Raw genomic sequence first — 4806 nt, 5'->3', positions numbered from 1 at the left:
GCGCATTTCCTCTGTTATGATTGTTGTTTGAATGTATGCTTTCTTTGTTTTCATTCTATTTTCTGTGTATGTGTTTTGTTTTCTTGTATTCTTTTGTTTGTGTTTTACTTTCTTATATTCTTCTGTTCGTGATCTGTTTTCAGTTTACTCTATTTTCTCTATTCATCTGTCTTCTGTTTGCTGCGTCTCTATATTCTGCTATATACCTGCTAAGCGACACAAATTAATAAACTTAACTAATAACCCCGGCCCTACTAAGAACTCCCCAGTTCTTACCCCTTCTATCTCCCTTCCCCCTTCAGATGGAAGCATGAGTACCCTTCCGTAGTTTGCTGATGACTGTTCTGCAAAGAGGATTCCACTCTAGGTAGTCTTCAGAGTTTAGAGTGAACTTCATTACCTGTTTATATGTATATACTGTGAGGCCAGCCAACATCTGCACCTTGTTTGTACACGAACTTTAGCCTAAGTCCTCCATACGATGTTGTTGTTATGTGGCCACTCGATGAAGTACTTGAGAGACGCTCTTTGTTGACATATGATCGTGCAGAGGAGTAGTAGACGACCTTCCACCTTTTGATGACATTCCACCTGACTTGAATTTTGAAGACCTAGAACGTACTTTCCCTCGCTTTAGTAGTTTAGAGGGACTAGGTGAGTATAGAGTCTAGGCTAGCCTGGGCGCCAGCTTAGGGACTTCTTAAACAGGTCAGGACCTGGGATGTTGTATGTATATATATGTATATAGATATTATTTAGCTATATCTAGGGGTGTTCTAACTAAAAGGCTATACTCTAATAAAGGCTGGATCACGGAATGATATCAACTGCTTGTGATATATTTTTGTATGGTTGTTTATAAATGTTTTATCTGTTACTATTTGTGGATTGATTATAAATGATTATGTTTTTAATCCAAGCATTTTAAAAAAAAAAGTACCTCGTAAAATAACTACGCTTTTAACAACGAATCAGGCTCATATAATAAATAATAGATAATAATTAGGTTGACAAGTTGTTAGCGGTCAATTTCTAGTATGATTATGACGTACCAGAAATTGGGTCGTTACATTAACTACATTAACGTGGAAGCTAACTTGAGTAAAAGGGATGATGAGCCAACGTTAGTGACACTCATCTTTGTCACTAACGTTGGAGATGGCTAGCAATACCACGTTAGAAGCCACGTTAACGTGAACTCTAACGTGGGAAGTAGGGGCATTTTGGAACGTTAGTGACAAAGGTAAGTGTCACTAACATTCTCGAAGATGTGGCAAGCCTACATTAAAGGTCACGTTAGCCACACTAACGTGAACTCTAACGTAGGGAGAAAGGAGAATTCTCAACGTTATTGGAAAAAGTAAGTCCCAATAACGTGTGTGAAGGACCAAGAGGCAACGTTAGTGGTCACGTTGATGCCACTAACGTTGAAGTTAACGTGGAGCATCCTTGGGTTAGGAACGTTAGTGAAAAGGGTGATTGTCACTAACGTTCTCGAACCCACACTTTCACTTAACGTTAACGCCACTAACGTCCTAAGCTAGAATCCCTGCCTACTTCACACTTTCTCTCTGCAAGTAAAGCTAAGCCCACTGAAGAAGATAACTGCTTCAACTCAAGATCCAAAGGCCCATATCCAAGACTTGAAGAGCCATCTAGAAGATCAGAAGAATAGTGTAAATAGGGATAGCTTTGAACTAGAAGGGAGCTTTTTGGCATTATTAGAATTACTCTCTGTATTTTACTTTCTCTACAACTTTTAGTTTAATTCTCAGAATGTACTCTCCATCTATGCTTTTCATTCCCAGAGCTATGAACAACTAAACCCCTTTCATTGGGTTAGGGAGCTCTGTTGTAATTTGATGGATCAATAATAGTTTTCATTATCCTTCTTCTCTCTTTTCTCTTGATTTTACTAGAAAGCTTTCAATCTTCATCCAATTGAGTAGTTATCTTGGAAAAGAAGCTATTCATACTTGGATCTCTTCTGAACCTTGGAAGAGGAATGAAGAGATCATGCTAGAATTGCTTTCTCATGTTGGACCAAATTATGGTTTGGGCGGATATGGTGACATATAATTCTCCCAATATTTTGATTTGGAAATACATGTGGTATAATCAGTGACCACACTTCATCTCTTCTCATGAGCAATTAGACCAAGGAATTGGCTATTGATCTGATTTGAGAGATTGAATTACCAAGGAATTGGAATTCAATCACTTAAGATTGCCAAGGAGATCAATGAATGTATTGATTGAGGAAGAGATGAAAATTAACTTGATCCGGAGAATGCAACATCTCCTAAGCCCAATGAACTCCCCATTTCTTATCTTACCTATTCTCTTTACTTTCTGCTATTTACTTTCATGCTAAACCCCCCTTCCCCATTTAAGATTCTGCAATTTACCTTCCGTCATTTATTTTCTGCAATTTACTTTCCTGCCATTTAATTTCCTGCAATTCTCAACCCAATTTCTGCTTAGCTCAACTAGAACATTCTTCCAATTAAAGTTGCTTGACCAATCAATTCCTGTGGGATTCGACCTCACTCTATTGTGAGTTTTTACTTGATGACAATTCGGTATACTTGCCAAGGGGGATTTGTTGAGAGACAAGTTTTCCTGCATCAAGTTTATGGCACCGTTGCCGGGGATTGATTTTGTAACAACAATGATTAAATTGGTGGATAACTAGATTGAGCATTTGTTTTTATTTTGTTTGATTTAAGTTCATTTGAGTAATTTACTTTCTGTTCAGTTATTTTCTTCCCTTTCCCCTACCTATTTTTCTTAGTTGTTTACAATTCAGTCACCAACCCACTAACTGTTTGATATATTGCATCACTCACACTAACAGCATTTCTGTAGAAATTACTATCTGCATCTATCTTTCTTGCTTTTGCCTTGTTGGTTGTATGACAGGTAGAAGAAGCGGGGCTTCAACTTCCTTTGATTCTGAACCTGAGAGGACCTTCCTTAGATTAAGGAGGGAAGCAAGAGGAAAGAGAGTAGTTGGTCCTGAGGAAGAGGAGGAGTACTTTGAACCAGATATAGATGAGAATATGGAGAACCATCATGAAGAAGAGGCTCACAACCATGGCCGAGAAGGTCCAGCACATCAGGCTGGGCAAGAGAGAAGAGTTCTGGGTTCTTACATCAATCCAAACCCAGGAAACTGTGGAAGTAGCATCCAATGGCCAACCATACATGCCAACAACTTTGAACTAAAGCCACAGCTCATCACCCTTGTTCAGAACAATTGTTCATTTGGAGGAAGTGTCCAAGAAGACCCCAATCAATATCTAACCACCTTCCTGAGGATATGCGACACTGTGAAGTCTAATGGTGTTCATCCTGACACTTATAGACTACTTCCCTTTCTCACTCAAGGACAAAGCATCTAAATGGCTGGAATCCTCTCCAAAGGAGAGTTTAGCAACCTGGGAAGATGTGGTGAAAAAATTCTTGGCAAGATTCTATCCTCCTCAGCGGATCAACAGGTTGAGAGCTGAGGTACAAACCTTTAGGCAGCAAGATGGTGAGACTCTATATGAAGCATGGGAGAGGTTTAAGGACCTGACAAAAAGATGCCCGCCAGATATGTTCAATGAATGAGTGCAGTTGCACATTTTCTATGAAGGTCTTTCATATGAATCAAAGAAGGCAGTAGACCACTCATCCGGGGGATCTCTGAACAACAAGAAGACCATTGAAGAAGCCATAGATGTCATTGAGACTGTAGCTGAGAATGACTATTTCTATGCTTCTGAAAGAGGCAACACTAGAGGAGTGATAGAGCTGAACAACGTGGATGCACTGCTAGCTCAAAACAAGATGATTACCAAGAAATTAGCTGACCTCACCAAGAAGATGGAGAGGAATCAAGTAGCAGCAATCACCACTTTAGCAGCAACTCAAGAAAGAGTGAATGAAGAAGCAAAGGGTGATCAGGAACAGGCCAACTACATTGGAAATTCACCCAGGTAGCACCATGACCCATACTCCAAAACATATAATCCTGGTTGGAGGAACCACCCAAACTTTGGGTGGGGAAATCAACAAGATCAAGGCCAAGATCAGAGACGCCACAACCCTAGCAACAATGCAACTCACCAATATTCCACACAGAGATCATATCAGCACCCACCTAACAACACATCTCAACATCAATACCAAAGTCAAAATGGCCCTTCTCACCCCTCAAATCTCAACTCACCATCATCTGAAGATAGACTCTCCAGGATTGAATCCCTACTTGGAGGCATATGCAAGGAAATTCAAGATAACAAGTTGTTCAAAGAGGAGGTGCGAGCAAATATCAAGAATCAGGGAGACACCATCAAGAGGTTGGAATTTCAAGTGGGATACCTATCTGAGAAGATTCCTAAACCTACTGATAGCTTCCCAAGTGACACAGAGAAAAATCCGAGAGGTGAAGCAAAGAAAGTCAGATGGGAAGATTGCAAGATGGTTACTATAAGTGATAAGGAGACTGAGGAAGAGCTGAACAAACCATCAGAACAATCTGAAGATACATCAGCAGGAAAGCAGGAAGAGAATCCTCAGGAAACCATAATTACGCAGAAAGAGTTGCTGAGGCTCTATGCACCCTTTTCCATAATTACTAAATGGTGGTGTAGAGAAGAGAATATACTTGAGGTTTCTTGACATATTTGCATCCCTCCATGTAAACATACCATTCATCAAGGCTCTCCAACAAATGCCCTCATACATCAAGTATATGAAGGAGCTGCTGACCAGGAAAAGCTCACTCAAGGGAGGACAAATCATAGTGATGAAAAAGGA

The 4806-nt window shown here is 40.0% G+C and overlaps 1 non-coding gene across 1 annotated transcript; it reads right to left on the bottom strand.

The window, feature by feature from the left end:
- Window positions 1–3498: 3498 nt before the first annotated feature.
- Window positions 3499–3605, bottom strand: LOC148555400 (small nucleolar RNA R71). The gene has a single exon (XR_015886773.1). It is a non-coding gene; the product is annotated as a small nucleolar RNA R71 (small nucleolar RNA).
- Window positions 3606–4806: the final 1201 nt, after the last annotated feature.

The sequence above is a fragment of the Arachis ipaensis genome, chromosome B6 (assembly GCF_059453495.1).
Source record: "Arachis ipaensis isolate K30076 ecotype BB chromosome B6, ASM5945349v1, whole genome shotgun sequence".
In the NCBI taxonomy this organism is placed as follows: domain Eukaryota; kingdom Viridiplantae; phylum Streptophyta; class Magnoliopsida; order Fabales; family Fabaceae; genus Arachis; species Arachis ipaensis.
This window is presented reverse-complemented; position numbering and strand designations above follow the sequence as displayed.